General features: G+C 35.4%; 1 long non-coding RNA gene and 1 pseudogene across 1 annotated transcript; both read left to right on the top strand.

Annotated features, from left to right (window-relative positions):
* The first annotated feature begins 2,097 nt into the window (after positions 1-2,097).
* On the top strand, positions 2,098-2,718 carry LOC117695027 (E3 ubiquitin-protein ligase RING2 pseudogene; annotated as a pseudogene).
* A 68-nt stretch (positions 2,719-2,786) lies between these two features.
* Positions 2,787-20,484, top strand: LOC143435483 (uncharacterized). Its single transcript, XR_013105825.1, has 5 exons — positions 2,787-2,850; positions 12,955-13,038; positions 16,550-16,641; positions 19,891-19,957; positions 20,382-20,484. It is a non-coding gene; the product is annotated as an uncharacterized LOC143435483 (long non-coding RNA).
* Positions 20,485-20,878: the final 394 nt, after the last annotated feature.

The following is a 20,878-nucleotide window of genomic DNA, read 5'->3' as shown; positions in this document are numbered from 1 at the left end:
AAGTTAAATACATAACAAACATCTTTTTAGATATTGTTCTTTCCACTGGTTTGCTCAAAATATTTTGAAAAATATTGATCTCCTTTTGTAGACTGGCTTAGTAATAGAAATTTTTCACAAAGTTAAATAATAATTCTTTACTAGAAAGACATTCATAATGATAATCCACTTGAAGGCAGGCTTTTAAGAATAGAAAATATTCAATGTGTTGCATATTACTTTTTTAGCTATGTAAATCACTTCTAATAACCCACTGCTCTCCTCTCACACATTGTTTTTTTATGAATGGTAGTTCACTAACAGATATTTCTCAAATATTTTCAATGAACAAATGTACTGTCTTATGACATCCCATGTCCTACAACATAACGGTGTTTCTGTGTGTAAATGACACTAGGGATTAAATTTATATAATTATGCCTTTTAGTCTAGCCATGTTTCTTTGAGCCACATCCTAGCTTATAAGTGATCTGTAATCTACCAAATGATGAATGGCTAATAGGAGTACTCTTCACAGTGCACTCCTATTTTGTATGGTTTGAAAGCAACAGCAAAGATGCATCCACTCATAATTGGTACAATGTTATTATTTTCTCAAGCACAGCAAACAATATCATCTATGGCTTGCTGACTTTTCCCAGGTGTTCTTTATGTTTCTTTTTTATTCACCTGAATGGTATGAAGCTTTTCAAGTATATAACACACTTTGACCATACCAACTCCAAATAAATTCTCCGTCTACCTCTCATCACTCTCGCTAATTCCATTTCATTCCTTGAAAAGCAAACAGAGAATCTTGTCATACTGATGTACCAATGAGTTTGTGCATGCATTAAACATATAGGATCCTGAAATAAGAGAAAATGAGTAGCATACTTTCACAATGAGAGATTACAATCATGGATTTATTTGCCACTGTTTTGTATACAATTTTATTACTTTATATATTTATTTTATATTTTTCTTAAAATATAAACTAAAATATTATATCATTTTCTTTCTTCCCTCTTCTCTCTCTAATACTACGTATAATAGAATATTACCTCTTCAGTTGGTGGGATATTTTTGTGATTACTGTTTTACACACACACACACACAGACACACACAGACACTCACACAGATACACACAGACACACACAGACACAGACACACACACACACACACAAATATATTGTTTCACGAAGCCTTTCAAGGATACAACATATTCTGACCATATTCACTTCATACCAGTTCTTTCTCTACCTTTCATCACTCCTGCTAATTCCATTTCATCCCTTGACAAGCACACTTAAGCATAGCCATAAATATGAAAACATACCTGGTGAGCCCTTTTTGTGTTTCTTTTATGTATATGGCTTCAGGCCTGATCACTATGCATTGGATAACCAATTAGAGAACTCATCCCTAGGAGACACTAACATTAACATATTCTCTCTCTCTCTCTCTCTCTCTCTCTCTCTCTCTCTCTCTCTCTCTCTCTCTCTCTCCAGTCAATACTTGCTTGTAATATTTTGTCTAGGGGTGATTTTTTCCCATCTGACTTAGCTTGTTTTAATTTCCTTGCTTTTGTAGTTGATGTTAAAAATTCCTTTTAAATTTACTTAGTCACGTTATTATTTCCTTTACAATTTTCTTGATTAACATATTTCTTCAAAATATATTTTGTGGAGAAAAATCTAGTTTTCCAATCTATGCCCATTTAAGAAAATTGCTTTATGAATGAGTACTCTGTCTACATATAGAGGAGGGTATCGGATTCCATTACAGATGAAAGCCAACATGTTGTTTCTTGTGAATTGAACTCAAGATCTCTGGAAGAACATCCAATGCTGGTACCTGCTGGGTCATCTCTCCAGTCCACAATCTATACCTTTTGAGATGGATTTTGTCAGACTATAAAACTGATTATTTGCCTTGTACAATTAACATTTTCTTTATTTTTAATCTTTGTAGGTTTTTACATGCAAAAAATATTCCAGTATAACTGAATAAGATGATGCTCATTGGCTAATGGAGAATCCAGAGAATAACAGTGCGAAATCTCTAGTCCAGCAAATCTGAGACCAGAGTTGCCTCAGGCTCCATCAGAAGTCATCATGTCACAGACAGTTCAAACAAAAGAAAAACAACCAGAAAGAGAAACATCAGAACAGAATTCACAGGACATACCAGTAACATCTCAGAACATAACTACAAATGACTTGGAAATTGAGACTTTATATAGTGATGAATATAACAACTTCAAATGTCCAATTTGCTTAGACATACTCAGGAGCACAAGGATTACCAAGTCCTGCTTCCACAGGTTTTGTAAGGACTGTATCATCACAGCACTTAGGTTAGGAAACAAAGAATGTCCTGTCTGTAGAACAAAATTAAATTCAAAGAGGTCACTAAATCCGGACCCTCAATTAGATGAACTCATTCGCAAAATGTTTCCACGTTGTAATGAAAAGGATTCCTCTCAAAAGAAACCATTAGGCAAAAGAAAATACAAAACCCATCGAACCTGCAGTCTTACCAATGAAACAGGACAGGAGATAACAATTACAAACAGTGTCCATCATGGAAAAGACCATCTGGATAAAACTACTAGTGGACTGGAAAGTAATAATGACAGTTTACCCTGCTGCAGTAATACATCCACACAGAGCAGTAAAAATGCAGGTCCCAATAACAAACGAGCTAAAACAACTGAGTTTGAACATGATAGTTAGACAGTGACCTATGATTCTGTAACCGATGGGACTACTAAACTTGAGACCATTCTTCCTCGGTCTTGTAGAAAAAAAAAAAAAAAAAAAAAAAAAAAGATTACTCTGGACATAAAGAATTAGCAACAACCTCAGGTAATTCCATGGCTAATCAAATTTAACTCTATCTAGCTTTGTGTTAGCTTAAGAAAGATATCAAAGAAATTGGGAACCAGCTTGATAAATATTTATACACCCAGTGATAGCACTGTATCATTTATAGAGCATTAGGCAGAAACAGCTTCACCATTTAAAGGGCTCCATTTCTTTGGAAGTAGATAGGGGGATATACTAGACAATTTGTAGTCTTATGGGTCTATCTTTATTCTGCACCCACGAAGAAGCATAAATATGCTTCTAGAATCCAATTACATGGCTATAAGCTTTATAACCTATATCAAGTCAGAAACTCTGACTTGATTCTATGTATGGACAATGTTACCACAGAATTTATAAAGATGTATTTGCATTAAACATTTTTCACAGCATTAAATTATGGGTGGAAGTAGATCCTCGGTACCATTATTTTAAAGTCCATTTTGTCATTTAAATTACCTGTTAATATTCACAGTTTACAGATTAGTGTATTAAACATTGATCCAATTTGAAAGCTTAAAGATTTTCTCGAGTTTTTTTAAAGTTTCAGATTTTTTTTTATTTTATTGAAAATAGAATAATTTCTCATACACTACTACATCCTAATTGCTACCCCCACTGCTTCCAGGTCCTCTCTTCATCCCATCACATTTAGATCTATTACCTTTCTGTCTCTGATTTAAAAAGAGCAGATTTCTAACAGACAACAAAAACAAGAAAATAAAATATAAGTTAAAATAAAACCACACACACACACACAGTCTGTCATATAGAAGTTTGATAAGGCAAATCAAGAGAAGGAAAAGAGCCCCAACAAAAGACACAGTAATCAGAGAGCCACTTGTTTAGGGTTTACATAAAAATTCTAAATTGAAAGCTATAATATATACAAAGAGGACCTGGTACAGAACTGGCCCTGTGCTAGCAACTTCATTCTCTGTGAGTTCATATCTGCTTTTTTCAGTTGATTTAAAAGCCCCTGTTCCCTTGGCATCCTCTATTTGTCTGGCTCTTGAACTCATTCTACCTCTTATATCACAGATGCCCTGAGATTTAAGTGAAGGGATTTGATGGAAACAGTAATACTTCTCCTGTGACAATGAGTTCAACTTTATTTTCCATTTTCTCTTTTATCAGATTCCGTGAATCTGGCATTGGTCCACTTAGACTTGAGTGTTTTACAGTGTGATAACTATGGATCTATCTATATTCTTCTACATGCAGACATCCAGTCTGGCCAGCATCATTTGTTGAAGATATTATCTTTTTACACTGTGTATTTCTGGCTTCTAATTCAAAGATCAGGTACACATGTGTACATGTATTAGTCTGTAGATCATCAATTCCATTCTATTGGTCAATCTGTCTGTTTTTCCAATCCCAAGCTATTTTGATAATGACAGCTTTGTAGTGCAACTTGTAATAGGTGATGCACATACAATCAGAATTTCTTTTATTATTCAAGTTGTATTTTAGTTATATAGCTATTGTGTATATTCAGTTAAAAAGTGTACTTTCAAGATCTGTGAGGAATAGTCTTGTATGTTTGATGGGGGATTGAGTTGAATCTGTAGCTTGCTTTTGCTAGGGTAGTCATTTTTACTAAGTTAATCCTGCCAACCAATGATCATTGGAGATTTTTTCATCTTCTGATATCATCTTCAATTTCTTTCTTCAAAGACTAGAAGTTTTTATCATACAAGACTTCCTTCCACTTACCTCGTTAGATTTAATGCAAGATATTTCATATTACTTGATGCTACCATAAATTTTTTCCTGGTTTCTTTCTCAATTTGTTACTTGTATATAGGAGGACTACTGATTTTTGTGAATTCATTTTGTGTCAGCTATTTTGCTTAAAGTGTTCTTTTAGCTGTAGAAATTCCAAGGTGGAATTTTTAGGGTCATCTATGTATACTATCATATCATATATATATATATATATATATATATATATATATATATATATATATATTTCATTTTTCTTTCCAATTTTTATTGCCTTGGTCTCCTTCAAATGTCTTATTACTATAGTTAAGATCTCAAGTATTCTACTGAATCAATTTGTGTATGTTTGTTAAGTCTAACATTTCTCAGATAAGATTTTATCTCACTCACTTGTCTACTGGTGAGAGTGGTATATTGAAGTGTCCCATTGTCATATAAATTGAATGTCAATAGGTAGTTTCAGTTGTTCTACTGCTTCTTTTACAATTTGGGTGTGCTTGTGCTTGAAGCATAGATGTTAAGAATTGAAAGGAATTGTCATTTTGATAGATATTTTCTTTGAAGAGCATGGTGATATGATGATGATAAGAGTATACCTTCTTCAGTGCAGCTCATGGAACTTTCTCCGAAATTGACAATGTTTGGACACCAATAAAATCTTACCAGAAATGAAAAAATATTCGTTGAGTATGTTCTTTTCTATATATTCTGACAATTTTTGGCTTTACATGTATTTTGTTATATATTGAATATCTTTGCCATCTTGCTTCATATATCCATTTGCTTGAAATATCTATTTTCCAACCCTTTGCTCTGAAGTAATATTTATCCTGTATGTTAAATGTGTTTCTTGGGTCCAAGAGAAGTATTTATCCTGGTTTTGCATCCTTTCTATTAGGCTGAGTCCTTTTATTGGGGAACTTAATCCACTGACCTTGAGAGATATTGATATTGAGAGATATTGATAATTGATTTCTTTTTGGTGGTGTTGTTGATGGTGGTGATGGTGTGTTCACCTGCTTCTATTTGTTTGGATTTGGTGGTCTGAGATTATTTTTCCTTATCTTTTCATGGTTGTAGAACTCTTTTAATTTTTGGTTTCACTATAGTAAGGATAGATTTGTACATAAATATTACTTAAATTTGGCATTTTTATAAAATATATTATTTTCTCCAACTATGATGATTGAAATGATTGCTGGGTGTAGTTGACTAGGCTGGAATTTGTTCTCTCTCAGATTCTGCAGCATATTGGTCAAGGCCCTTCTATTCCTTGCAGAATCAGTTGAGTGTTCAGGTGTAATTCTAGCAAAACTGACTTTATTTATTACTTGGCTTTATTTTTCCTTGCAGCGTTTAACATTCTTTCATTGTTTTGTATGATTAGTGTTTTGATAATTAAGTACCAAGGGTACTTTTTTAAAAAGTCTAATCTATTTAATGTTCTGTATGCTTTTTGTGCCTTTCTAGGCCTCTTTTTCTTTAGGTTATAAATTTTCCATTATTATTTTGTTGATAACATTTTCTGGGGCTTTCTTTGTTACTATTATTCTTTTTTTTATGTTTTAAACTTGCTCTCTGAAACTTTCTTTTTTTTAATGTATTTTTTTATTAGATACTTTATTTACACTTCAGATGCCATCCCCTTTCCCCATTCCCCCCCACCCCCCTTAGAAAACCCCTATCCCATGCCCCCTTTTCCTTTTTGCATTTATACATTTTTTTTAAAATAATGTTAATCATAAGCGTTATAAGTTTGGAATTGTTCAATCAGAGGTGTAACCCACTGACCAACCTAGATATAACAACTATCTTTGACTGGTGGAGATACATGAATATCTGCCTCCCTGTCTCCCCCCTCTTTCTCTCTTTCATCACCTAGCTTCTCCTATCCTTCTTCTCCTCCTCTTCTTACTCCTTTTCTTGCTCTCAGTACTCCTCCTACCTTAGCTCCTCCTACACATCACCCTTCCTGTTAAAATGAAACTTTTCTCTCAAAATACAATTAGAGCATAATTATGCCAATTTGTACCAGTGAGGTACAAGATAGTCCTAATACCCAGTCCATCATTTTGTTGACTAACCAGCACCTCTGTCATCTATCCTAACTGAAACATTTAGTTCTGAACCTGGCTTTAGGATGAATGTCAGCTGACTACCATCCACTCAAATCTTTTCTCTTACCGTAAATAGCTATAAGTTTTCAACCCCGTCAGAAATCCAGAATGACTGAGTTAACTATAATTGTGGGAAGCACAAAGCATAGCTTCTAAAACTTAGCCAATTTATAGAGACCTCTGAACACCTGAAAAGCCCCTATACTACCGAACGTTGGAGCATCAAATCTTCAGCCTTCTGGCCCAGAATCATCTGACAGACCTTGGTGATGCAGGGTTATTAAGGACTGATTACTCTGTCTAGGCAGATATAATCAGTCGACTATTCTGCATGTGTGTCCTTTTCTGGACAGTAATTTGTCTGTAGATGGAGAGAGGCAATTCTTGCCTAGTGGCTGTTACCACACAACTGGAGTAACTCCAAGGATGCTCAATTTCTTCTTAGAATCCACAAAAGGAAGCTGTCAGGAGCAGACAGGTCTCTAATCAATATGAACATTAATATATAAATATTTGTAGCATCAGTTCTATGGACTTCTGATGTTTTGAAAACCAACTATCCATGTAAGGTAACCTGGACTGTTTTCTGTTAACTCCTCTCAGCTATTTCTAAGTAAAATATGGAAAGCACCCTAACAATAAACTCAAAAATATGAATTTGCTATAGTCCCTTAACTCATAGGTTAACCATCCCAAATCAGTTAAAAAAGTTAAAAAAGGGCTGGGTCTAGGCATTGTATTCCTAAATGTGTTATACAGGCACAATGCCCATGAGTGTATCAATATTCATCTCATTTTTATATTAATAAGAGGCTCGTACCAATGAAAACCTTAAATTTGAGATCAAAGTAAATTTTGTGCCATTTAAGAATTTATAACTTCATCTTGATAATAAGTATATAGATTTCTACCAGTAGGTTATGGCTATGCAGTAAGTCCTAGCTAATCCCCCCTGTTCCAACAAAACCACTACTTGTCCCTAGAAAGACAGACCATTATTAACCACATTAGTCCCCAAGCTCAGGGAATAGGGGCGCTGACTCTTCTTTAACTTCTTCAAGCTGATTAAGGGCGTTGAGATTTTAGAAGAGGGGTGGGGGGGAGAGTAAGTTGATAAGCCTCTGATGCTGTGTCTTCACTGAATCCAGATGGAATTCCAGGACATCAGAGGTTTGGGCAGGTCTGCTCAGTATGCTTGATGAGTAGATACACCAAGGCTGTGTATTCTGCAATATACAATTCTCAGAACAAGTTTTAGTATCAAGAAAAAAGAAAAAAAAATTTCCACCCCCAGGGGGCTGACATTTTTTTTAAAGATGTTGGTTCTGAAGACTTTTTTTTTCCCGCTTCTTAAAATTGGTTGTAGTATTTACGTTTCAGATTTTATCCCCTTAGCCTACTTCCTCCCACCACCCAGAAACCTATCCCATCACCCTCCTCATGCTTCTATGAGGCAGTGACCACACCTACCCCCCTCACTATCCCCTCCCCGCCCTCACATCCTCCCCCACAGTGTGTTCATTCATTCATTTTTCATTCTTTTTTTTATGGGACCAAGAAACTCCTCTCCCACCTATGTCTGACAGGGCCATCCTCCCCTACATATACCTCTGGAGTCTTGGGTCCCTCCCTATGTATTCCCAGGCTGGTGGTTTAGACCCTGGGGGGCTCTGGTTGTTTGGTATTGTTGCTTTCCACCTGGGGTCAATAACCCTTTCTGCTCCTTCAGTCCTCTCACTAAGTTCTCCATTGGGAAACCCCTGATCATATCAGTGGTTAATTGTGAACATTGTCCTCTGAGTGTTTTAGTCTTTGGCTGACCTCTAAGGAGACAGCTATATTATGTTCCTCACATTATGCACTTCCAGCCATCCACAACAGTGTTTAGATTAGGTGGCTGTACATGGGGTGAATACCCAGGTGGAAAGGTCTCCTGATGGCCCCTCCTTCAGTTTCTGTTCCATGTTTTCTTTCCCTATTTGCTCCCTTGAGCATTTTTATTTCTCGTTCTAAGTAGAACTGAGGCATCCCCTCTTGGTCTTCCTTCTTCATGAGCTTCATGTGGTCTGTGGGTTGAGTCTTCGCTAATCCAAGCTTTTGGGCTAACATCTGTGGAGATATGTTTGTGTAACTCTCTTCTTTTGGGGTTTTTGGAAGATTACTTTCTTGCTTTTTCTAGGTTGTAGTTTCCCTCCTTGTGTTGGAGTTTTTCACCAATTATTCTTTGAAATGCTGGATTTGTGTTGAGATACTGTGTAAATTTGGATTTGTCATGGAATATTTTGGTTTCTCCATCAATAATGATTGAGAGTTTTGCTGGGTATAGTAGTCTGGGCTGGCATTTGTGTTCTCTTAGGGTCTGTATGATATCGGTCCAGGATCTTCTGGCTTTTATGGTCTCTGGTGAGAAGTCTGCTGTAATTCTTATAGGTCTGCCTTTATATGTTACTTTGCCTTTTTCCCTTACTGCTTTTAGTATTTTTTCTTTGTTTTGTACATTTGATGTTTTGACTATTATATGGCGGGAAGTATTTCTTTTCTGGTCTAAACTATTTGGAGTTCTGTAAGCTTCTTGTATATTTATGGACATCTCTTTCTTTAGGTTAGGGAAGTTTTCCTCTATAATTTTGTTGAGGATATTTACTGGTCCTTTGAGTTGGGAGTCTTCCCCCTCATCTATACCTATTATCCTTAGGTTTGGCCTTCTCATTGTGTCTTGGATTTCTTATATATTTTGGATTAGTAGCTTTTTGTATTTTGCATTTTCTTTGACAGTTGTGTCAATGTTTTCCATGGTGTCTTCTGCACATGAGATTCTCTCTTCCATCTCTTGTATTCTGTTGGTGATACTTGTGTCTATGACTCCTGACCGTTTTTTTTTTTTTCAGGTTTTCTATCTCCAGGGTATTGTCCCTTTGTGATTTCTTTATTGTTTCTACTTCCATTTTTAGATCCTGCATGGTTCTGTTTAATTCCTTTTCCCGTTTGGTTGCATTTTCTTGCAATTCCTTAAGGGATTTTTGTGTTTCCTCTTTAAGGGTTTCTATCTGTCTACCAGTGCTCTCCTTAAGTTCTTTGAGAGTGTTATTTATGTCTTTCTTAAAGCCCTCTATCATCATCATGAGAAGTGATTTTAATTCTGATTCCTGCTTTTCTGGTGTGATGGGGTGTTCAGGGCTTGCTCTGATGGGGGAGCTGGGTTCTGATGATGCCATGTAACTTTGGTTTCTGTTGCTTACATTCTTGCTCTTGCCTTTTGCCATCTGGTTAACTCTAGTGCTGCCTGTACTTGCTGTCTCTGACTGAAGCCTGTCTTTCTAGTTATTTAGCTTGTGTCTGATCTCCTAGGGGTCCAGATGTCTCTGTGATCTTTTCCAGCTGCACTGATTATAGTGGTACCTCTAGGATGCCTCAGGATATGGTGCCTCCAAGGTAGTAGTCCAGCTAGGTGTCTGCTGTTCTGGGTGCAGTGTCTCCTCTAGAATATCTCAGGATATGTTGTCTGAAGCTCTGAGTTCATTTGTTCCTCTGTGGATCTGGATTGAGTGGAACTTCCAGTATGTCTCAGGTGGAATCCGGGGTCCACACAACAGCAGACCTGGCAGAGGTCTGATCTAGGCCTCAGATCTGAGAACTAGTTTCTAAGACACTGTCCAAGTTAGAGCGCCTGGGATCCCTGCTTCCTCTGGGTTCTTGGATGTTGGGGACAGAGCTGCCACCCAAGATCTGCTCAGTGTTCTGGCCCAGACTGGAAGGAACCAGTGTTCCAGGCCGGGAGTGACTTCCTGGGTCCTTTTGGTTCCCAGTTACTCCCTGTTTAGGGCGGGCCCTGCTGTCTGCTTACCTAAGATACTGCCTGAGTTAGAGCACCTGGGATCCCTGCTTCCTCTGGGTTCTTGGAGGTTGGGGGCAGAGCTGCCACCCAAGATCTGCTCAGTGCTCTGGCCCAGACCGGAAGGACTGTTACTATTATTCTTAGATTTGGACTTTTCATGTTGTCTCTGATTTTAAAGATGTTTTGTTTCAAGAAAGTTTAGACTTAACATTTTCTTTGATGTTTTCTACATAGATTTAAATGCATTATGCTTTTTAAGTTTTATATAAACAGCAAATATGTTGATTCCTTATGACTTCATAAAATATCATATCAATATTTTAGTCCCTGCTTCTTTTGTCTCTATTTACGTTTTTCCTCTATTCCTTATTAGTGTTATTGTTTCTCATTTCCATGATCAAATCATTGCACCCTGCTAATTTTCTCTTTATTGCTTCCCCAGCCCCCTATCTTTTCAGTGGTACCCATGACCTTTCTTATTTCTGCAGTTACTCTGGGATATGTACTTATACCTGAAGCTAGAAGTATCTATTGAGAAAAATATGTGAAATTTTTATTCTAGGTCAGGTTTACCTCCCTCAGTAAGATCTTTTATAAGTTCATTCATTTAATAAAAAGTATGTGATTTCACTTTTCTTTACAGATATATATATATATATATATAATATATATATATATATATATATTTGATATTTTCATGAAATATTAATTTGAGGAAGGACATTTACATTTTGCTATTTTCTAGCTTTTGTAATTAAAACAGCCATGAATATATCTGATTAATTGTCTGTGAAGTAAGATATTTAGTTTTTTGTTCATATGCCAGGGAGTAGTGCAACTGAGGCATAGGGTAGATTTACTTTTAGCTTTTGATAATTCTTTACACTGTTATCCATTGTTGTTCCACCAGTTTGCCATTCCACCAATGGTGAGTGACTATTACCGTTTGCCCATACTCCCCCCATTATTTTTATTCACCTCCTTTGTTGGTCTTTGCCACTCTAAGTAGTGTAAAGGGATTTCTTAAGTCTGTTTTGATTTGTTATTTGAAACTGTGTTAAAGAAATTAGGTCTTCTATTTCAAGTGGATATGAATTGGAGATAAATTTGTTAATTGGGATGGGAGACGTTGCCTAAGTTCCCCTCTCAGTGCTCTGACACCATCTGCCATAAACATCCACTGGGTCTTTGTGTACTGCCACAGTTTTTGAGTTCATATATGCAACAAACCAGTTGTGTCTAGCAGGCACAATTTCCTTGGAGTCAGCCAACACCTTTGGCTCTTACAACCTTTCTACCTACTCTTCTGCAAAGCACCCTGGGCACTGAGGGGAAGCTTTGATGAAAACATTCTATTTGTTTGTTTAGTTGTGAGTTTCTTTTTTCTTTTTCTTTTCTTTTTTTTTTTTTTTTTGTTTTTTGAATTCTTTATGTATTCTAGATATTAATTCTCTCACAGATTTATAGCTGACAAATATTCCTTCTCTTTGATTCCTTTTCATCTAAATAATTGTTTCTTTAGCTGTTCAGAAGCTTTTGAATTTTATGATATCCATTGGTAATTGTTGGCCTCAATTCTTTTTCTAATGGAGTCCAATTCAGAAAGCCCTTTTTTACACCCATATAAAGAAGGGTACTTTTATGTTTTCTTTTACCTGTTTCATTATTTCATGTTTTGCATGTTGGTCTTTGATATCTTTTTGAGTTAGTTTTTGTGAAAGATGGTAAATATAAGTCTAATTTAATTCTTATACATATGTACATATTTTTTTCTAGCATCATTTGTTAAAGATGTTCTCTTTATTTTAAAATATGCTTTTGATATCTTTAACAATTACTAAATGGCTGCTATTGCATGGACTCATGATTGGGTCTTAAGTACTGTTCACTATAAAAATTCCCATTAATTGGAATTCCTTGGGGCAGTCCCAGAAAGGAGTTAAATACTGCAGCTTCCAACTTTTGCATGTTCTAACATGTAAAACATCAGTAAACCAGGAACTACTATTTTCTTCCTCAGCCAACTGATCATATTACATGCCCCATAAGTCTATATATACATGCTTGGCAGAAGACATCATTGCAACAGGAATAAAAAGCATAGGGATTTAGGCAACTTCTTCCTATTACTTACTTTGTCCTTATGGACTTGCTTAAATCTAATTTCATATTTGTTACATTATTTTGATAATAGATTGCTTTGTGTTTGTCTTATTTTATGACTTGGTATGTAAGATAACCTCCAGCTCATGATAGTCAGCTCAGAATAAATGGTAAATTAGCAGTTTATTGCCAAACATTCAGTAAACACTAAGGCTCAATAGTAGGCCAAAAGCAGTTTCTTAAAAGTAAAATAGTTTTTTAGAGATGATGGTAGAGCCTCTTTACAAAATCTAAAAGGCATATTCTATTATTTACCTACAGGAGCTGGCCAAAGTCTTCAATCAACATCCTCATCTGCTACTGAAAATCCAAGTACCATCAGGTCTGCTAGATAATATGGTTAAGGTAGGAAAGCATTCCACACAGCAGCCTAGACATGTGGAAGTACTTTATGGTGTTCTAGGTCTCTCCCAAAGCTAGAGACCATTTCCAGGTTACTTGGAATATAAGTAGCAACTCCAAGTGATGAATACACTGTCTCAAGTGTCCAAATAGACCAACTAAACATTATACTTCTTACTTGGTGGTTGGAGGAGTCAGGTTGAATAACTTATCCTTCATCTTTAAAAGAATATATCTCATGCCACACACTACCAAACTCTCAATAAGTTTCCTGTGGTATAATGTACATGAATTTTGGTTGGATTTGTTTCTCTTCTTCTATGCACATATGTGTTATAAACCAGTCCAAAGTGGTTGCTACCTACTGCTTATTTGATCCAATCGAGCATAATGCTGTCTGTCATTATAATAAACCAGTATGATGTTTTAAGGAAGAGACAGATGACCAAAAACACCCTCAAACTAAGTTAGGACACAAAGCTGGGCAATTAATATATTCTTAAGGTAAATACAAAGGTAGCTTCTGACCTTGCCAAATGAAAGCAAATTGCTTCTGGTGGTGCTGACAGTTACAGAGAAAAAAGCATTTTCTGCTTCAATAGCTGCATACCCATGTACATGGAAATGCAGACTAAGTCACTATTTGGTTGTGGTTTTGATAGGCAACTGTCATCCATGATCAATCTTCATTCTGCAATGGTCAGATATGAGTGCTAAAGGGAGATGTATTGGGAACCACTGTCTCTGCCTTTTTGCACCGATTTCTGCAATTACTTCAGGACTGTGAGTCACTTTATGATACTCTATTTTCTTTGGCAGAGTCATCTCTAAAGGTTTCCATTTAGTTTATCCAACAATAATAACCTGACTCTATAAGTCAGGAAACAAATGTGAGAATTCTTCCAACTTCTAAGTTTATATACCACAACTAGAGGTTCTTGGACTGGGAAAATAACCACAAGATGAATTAGGGGCCTACTGGACCTAGTGGAAATATGACTTCAGACAAACCTCATTAGTCACCTGACCTCAATAAGCTAGTATTTTAACTGGAGGGGCAGAAGGATTTTTGAGGTCTTCCAGAATTATCATCAATTCAGAACCAGAATCCAAAAAGTTTCTTGGGTCCTTCCAGAAAAAGGAAGAAGTATTAATTCAAAAACAGTATTTAATGGACCCCAGCAAGTCTGATTGTTTCCTTTTTCCCAGCATATAATTTTCGTTATAAAAGTCTGTAGGTCTCTATGGGCAAAGGGCCTTAGAAAGGCTAAAAGTAAAACTATTAGGTATTTTAGTAAGATTCTTTCTCAGGAAACTTGGACACCTCTTCTGGGTCTTCACACAGATGCAAGTCTGGAAATTGGTTCATGGCTGAGACTCTCTTTTTTCATAATCCAGTAAAAACTTTCATTTTTGAGATTTTTTTTTTTACATATATAGAGCAAACAAAATTGGAGTATGTGTTTTAAAAATCTATTTCATGCCTAGAAACACCTCTTTCATTTAGCCAGTACCAAAGGTCCATATGAGTCAAGGCACTTTGCTTCAGCTGAAAATTAATGGGTCAGCCCATTATGAATATTGATTTATTTATGCTTCCCACTACAAAAACTATGAACACTTGCACTTGTTGATTTTGTGCTGCCCACTGAACCCTACTAATTTTAGGCCCAGGTAAACCCATTGTATTTAAGTCACACAAAAGAGCAGAAGTGTCTCAAACCCTAAATTCTGGTACAACAAAAATAATAACCACAAATTGCTTCAAATGTGATATTTCCCCTCTTACCCGTTTGCATCTGATTATTTAATTATTGAAGGGCATGTCTTCTGGGCCTGCCCATTAGGAAAGATAAGTTTTAACAGACCATACCCACTCTAGCATTGCAATTTTCCTGCGTCTTCAATTCCTTCATCAACCTTAAACCGAGAGGTATCAGAACACATATACTCCTTTTCAGTAGGCTATATTTTGACAAATACTTCATTTGACTATTTAAAATTTTACCCTGTGAGCTTCCATATTAAAAATTATATCTCTACACATTCAGCTCCTATGAGTAAACTCAGCCTGATCCACCATTATCTCATACCCTTAAAATCTATTCCCACATAATTCCCAAAATTTTATCTTGAATGAATTTGTAAACCCACTGAACTTTTTAGTTGTATGCAGTTCCTCCTTAAGGACTCTACATTCTACCTGTCACCTAGGAGCATGACCTTTAGGAGCAACTATTGGTAGTCTGTGAAGAACATCAATAATGTCTTGCCTGGCATGTCCTTCAGAGAAAATCACTGTTAGTTTAATTTCCTCAGTCAAAGGCAGTATTTCAATGAGTGAGTGTAGAGTATGTCTTCTGCTTAGGGTGGAAAAAAATATTTCATCTTATGTGATTTACCTTTGGAATCTGACGTTCCAAGTTCTTAGCTTTTAAAAAAGTTTGGTTCATAATTTTTTATTGTAATGTTGAACATGATACTTTATGTTTATGTTTCTATTTTATATTTAAAGTATGGTCATAGAATTAGAAAGTGAGAATCATACAGTAATTTTTGTTTTGTTTTTGAGGAACCCATGTCATTTTCTTCAATAACAGCATCACTTAAAATTGTCATGAGTGTTTGCTTTTTGTTTCTTTTCTTTTACAAAACCATACAAAAATTGATAATATTTATTATAGCAATTGTGCTTGAGTTTTACAAGTTAGTGGTTTTTACAGATATAAAAATGTCCTGGCATTTTGAATTTTTTTATTATTCATGGATATGGAATTTAGAAATCACATACATGTTTAAACCAGTTTCATGCATTTTAATTACTTATAATTCTTACATGTTTTTCTTTTAAATAAAGTCTATGCTATATAAACAGATTGCCTTTTTGTTTTACCTTATGTAATTTCATATCTATAAAATGTGGGGTCTTTTTATAAGCAAAATATTCCCAGAGTTTAAAAAAATCACCCTGTCCACTCCTAAGTGTCTTGTCAGTTACAAGGTTGCAGCTCTCTCACTGTCTTTTGTTTTTCAGGCTAAAATGTAAAACTATAAACTAAAAAGCCAGCTTAGACCTTGTATAATTATTTAACCATTCTTAGGTGAGGCATTTTCAATATTTTCTAAACCTTTATAAAATTGCTTTACTGATGACTTTTCCAACTTTCATTAGATTATTATGAAATATATTTTTTCATTTTTATTCCAATATCCAGCAGCATAATCATTCACACTATGTCTTTATGAATGTTTTATGTTTCTTCATGGTAATTTTAATTATTTACATTTTAGTAGGCTCTCCATTATCTAGATATTATTCAGCCTATTATGGTTCTTTAAAAATCATGTGTTTATCAACTGGATGTTTGTCATCCAGGTTTATCACCTGGATGTTGTTTTGGGGGGCTGTGAAACATTAGACAGGCATTATAAAATTGTTAACTCTAGGGCTATAGAGATCTACATTGAAGATTATATGCTTGCCTAACTTATTTTCTACATTTTTCCTTCATAGTTAGCAACATGTTATCAGCCTATACCTCCTGTAACACAGCTATTGGACCACATGGTAACCATAATATTTTCCTCATGATAATCATCTACAAGGTGAGATGAAATAAATGAAATAAAATAAATCCATATTCCCTCAAATTGTTTCTCTGTAGTTGGTCAGAAGAAAAAATGTGAGAGATTATTACAGTATGCAACAATGTGTTTTCTCTTAAAGTTATTTATTTTTAAAACTACTTTTCTCATAATATGCATGGCAAACTAATACCTGAATGTGTTCTTGCTTGCTTTACTTTTAGATGTAACTATATATCAATAACTTATTTTGGTCTTGCTAGTCTAGTCTAGAGTTATCCTTGCAATGAAAATATTAAACAATCTTTTCCCTCTTTTACAATAAGGTGTAAGAAATTCCTTTACAATTCTAAAGCCATAGATACCAACGTGTAAGTTTTGTAAAAGACAGCCTAGTTTGTGGTTTACATGGTGAGGTAATTGTTTGATTAGTGTTTTCTGAGATTATCTCCTTTTATTTTTTCACAAGATGTTTAATCCTCTATTTATACGCAGGTGTTTAAAATAGATTCTTCTCTCAGAAAAAGAAATCCTTATCACAGTTTCCCCTTCATCCATTCTGCTGGGGGCCAACATCCTCGCCCCTGGCTTGGGAGTGAGAGGGGGAGAGAGAGAGACACAGCTGGTTCTTCTTTCTTCTCCTCCTCCCACCATCCCGTTCTTCTTGAGGCAGCCCCTATGCTACTGTAGCTGACCTACAGTCAGCATCCTGGCCCTAATACCAGCAAGGAGTTAAGTAAATAGCCTTGTACTATCTTAAAAACTTCTTCTGAGGATAATGGGACTGCAGGCTAGGGTGATAAACACCTGTAGCCTAACAGCAGAGGATTAGGTAACATGGCCTTTGTTCTATCTCAGCAGGAACTGCTGGGCTCTAACTTGCGGAAGACACTTTAGAAAGGTTACTATAGAGTTTATTAAGTGTAAAAGGTATCCTATGAAAGCTATCTGAGGGGAAACGTGGAAAGGTCCTGAGTGGGGAAGAAGAAAAGATTCTAACAAAGTAAAATCCTAAGAGAGAAAAATTCTAGGCAGGGGGAAAGGAAAGGGCGATGGGGTCTAACTAACTGACTAGTCTAACTCACCATGCTAACTGCCATTCTAACTGCCCATTCTAACTTCCTCTCATCTCTTTGTCCTCAGAACTTATACATCTTTCAGAGTACATGGTCACATGTTACAAGGTTCATCACAAGTTCACACCAAATTTCAAGTCATAAATTTAAATAGAAGTTTACAACACAGAATGTTTACATGAATATCCATTAGGAGTAATTATCTAACTAGACATTCATCACCTGTCTAGCTCCACAGGTTTGCAGAAAGTTTGAAACTATAACTTAAGAAATTAGTGAAGTTTTGTATAGATAAACCCAGGCAATATTTTCTCTTCTGTCCTGGTACCTATAATAAATTTTGGATTCCCTCTAGTGACCTAGGCTAATTGTTTTATGACCTCTTGGAATGTGCTCTGGGCAGGAGAAGGCCCAGTTACTATCTCTCTCGGGGCAATTAACTGATAACAAACACTCAGGAGACTGGCAGAGTTCTCTTTGCAGTTTCGACTATGCATGAGGGACTTAATAGCAGTCCCGTTATAAAAGAGCTTAACAATCACTGATATAATTTTAGGAATTCTTATACGATCATCATTAAGACTTAAGAAGTCATCTATTTGTCTATATAGCATCACTACAAGACAGTACATCTTCGTGGATCTGCAGAGATCTGCTACAAAGGGGAGTGCTATTGCTTGGTGATAGTAGCATATGTCTAATAATAATAATAATGGGAAAAGCATATTAATAGCAGGAATCTTTCCTAAAATCATGTCTACCACAGCCTTGCTAATGGGGCACACTCGTCGCAGATTATATAATAATCCGAGGCAAGCATTTCAGGATGATCATCTGCTCATTATTAGCTTGTCCCATTATGGCTCCTGACACCATTCTTTCCATCGATCCCATATGACACCACATATATGCTATCCCAGATCCACTTACTACTCACTCTCCATTTTCTGTTCAGAAAAGTGATCTCCAAGAGAAGATAGCCAGATATAAAAAAGAAGATGCAGTATGACCAGACAAATGTCCTCCTATTTAGGCTGACTGAGGTATCTTAACAGGAGTAAAAGAGTATGGAGAACAGGAAAAAGAGTTACAGACACAGTTGTTCTCACTGTTATGAGTACAACCAAATATCAACAAAAGCATATATGCATAAGACCTGGTGCAGACCAACGCAGTCCCCTTACTTGCCCTATCAGTCTCTGTGAGGCTATATTCCCCATATATCTGCTTGAACAAAATAGCAAACCCATTGAGCTCTTTAGTAGTATAGGGCTCCTCCTTGTGGACTGTACTTTCTACCTCTTATCTAAGAGCATGCTTAGCATTAATTGTAGTTAAATGTCTAGAGGCAACTAATGGTGGTCCCTGAAAAACATCAATAATGTTTTTCCTGGCGTGTCCTTGAGAGAAAATTATTTTTAGTTTAATTTCCTCAATCAAAGGCAATATTTCAAAGAGTGAGCATAGAGTATATCTTCTGCTTAGGGTGGAAAAAATATTTCATCTTATGTGATTACCCCTTTGGAATCTGAGATTCCAAGTTCTCAGCTTTTTTGGAGTTTGGTTCATTATATTTTATTGTAATACTGAGTAGGATACTGTATGTTTTTGTTTGTATTTTGTATTTAAAGTATGGTCATACGAATAGAAAGTCTGAATCATACTGTAATGTGTGTGTGTATGTGTGTGTGTGTATGTGTGTGTTTGAAGGAACTCAAGTCATTTTTCCCAATAATAGTACAACTTCCAATTGTCATCAGAGATTGCTTGTAATTTGAAATTATTTTTTTACAAACCCAGACACACTAGCTGATATTTATTATAGCAATTGTGCTTAGGCTTAACATGTTATTTGTTTTAACAGATATAAAAGTATCCTGGCATTTTAAATTTTTATATTATTCATAGATATGAAATATAGAAATCATGCAAATGTTTAAGCCAGTTTCATGCATTATAGTTAATTATTTTTAATTCCTACATATTTTTCTTTTAAATAAAATAAAGCCTATGCTATATAAGCAAATTGACTTTTTGTTTTACCTTGTTTTAATTCATATCTATAATAGGTGGGAGTCTTCTTTTTTACAAGCAAAGGTATTCTCAGAGTTGAACAAATCTCCTTGTCCACCCACTCCTATGTGTCTTGCTAGGTACAAGGATACATTCTCTCTTACTATGCTTTGTTTTTCAGGTAAAAATACGAAATCACAAACTAAAACTCAAGCTTAGACCTTGTGTGATTATTTAACCATTCTTAGGTGAGACATTTTCAATATTTTCTAAACCTTTATAAAATTTCTTTACTGATGAATTTTCCAACTTTCATTAGACAATCATGAGATATAATATATTTTCTTTAATTTTATTCCAATACACAGCAGCATAATCATTCACTTTATGACTTTTTGCATGTTTTATGTCTTTCCTCATTGTAACTGTAATTACTTAATTTTAAGTAGGCTCTTCATTTTCTATATATTATTCAGTCTGTAATGGTACTTGAAAAACCATTTGCTTAGCCACTGATATCTCAGTTGGATGCTGTTGGGGGGGTGAATCCTTAAAGATGCAAGATTAAATTGATAACCCTAGTGCTTTAGAGAATTATAATGAAGGTTATATGCTTGCCTAACTTAATTTCTTCATTTTTCTTTCATAATTAATACATGTAACCCACATCAGCCTCCAGAAACACTGCTACTGGACCACGTGGTAACCTTAAACTTTTCCTCATGATGATTAGTCAGAGTGAGTTGTCTGAAATGAAATAAATGCATACTCCCCTAAAGTGTTTCTGTGTATTTGATCAGAGCAAAAAAGTTAAGAGATTGTTACAATATTCAATAAAGTGTTTTCTCTTAAAGTTAATTATTTTAAAACTACTTTACTTATGATGTGTGTGGCACAATATTACATGAATGTGTTCTTCTTGCTTGGTTTACTTTTAGATTTAACTATATATCAATAACTTCTTTGGTTTTGCTGGTCTACTTTAAGATTATTATTGGAATGAAAATAGTCAACCATCTTGTTCCCCTTTTCCAACAAATGGTAAGAAACTCTCTTGGAATTCTTAAGCCATAGTTGTCATCATGTAAGTAAAAGACAGCCTAATCTGTGGTTTCCATGGTGAGGTAGTTGTTTGATTTATGTTTTCTGAGATTATTTCATTTTATTTT

Source organism: Arvicanthis niloticus, chromosome X (genome assembly GCF_011762505.2).
Source record: "Arvicanthis niloticus isolate mArvNil1 chromosome X, mArvNil1.pat.X, whole genome shotgun sequence".
Taxonomy (NCBI): domain Eukaryota; kingdom Metazoa; phylum Chordata; class Mammalia; order Rodentia; family Muridae; genus Arvicanthis; species Arvicanthis niloticus.
This window is presented reverse-complemented; position numbering and strand designations above follow the sequence as displayed.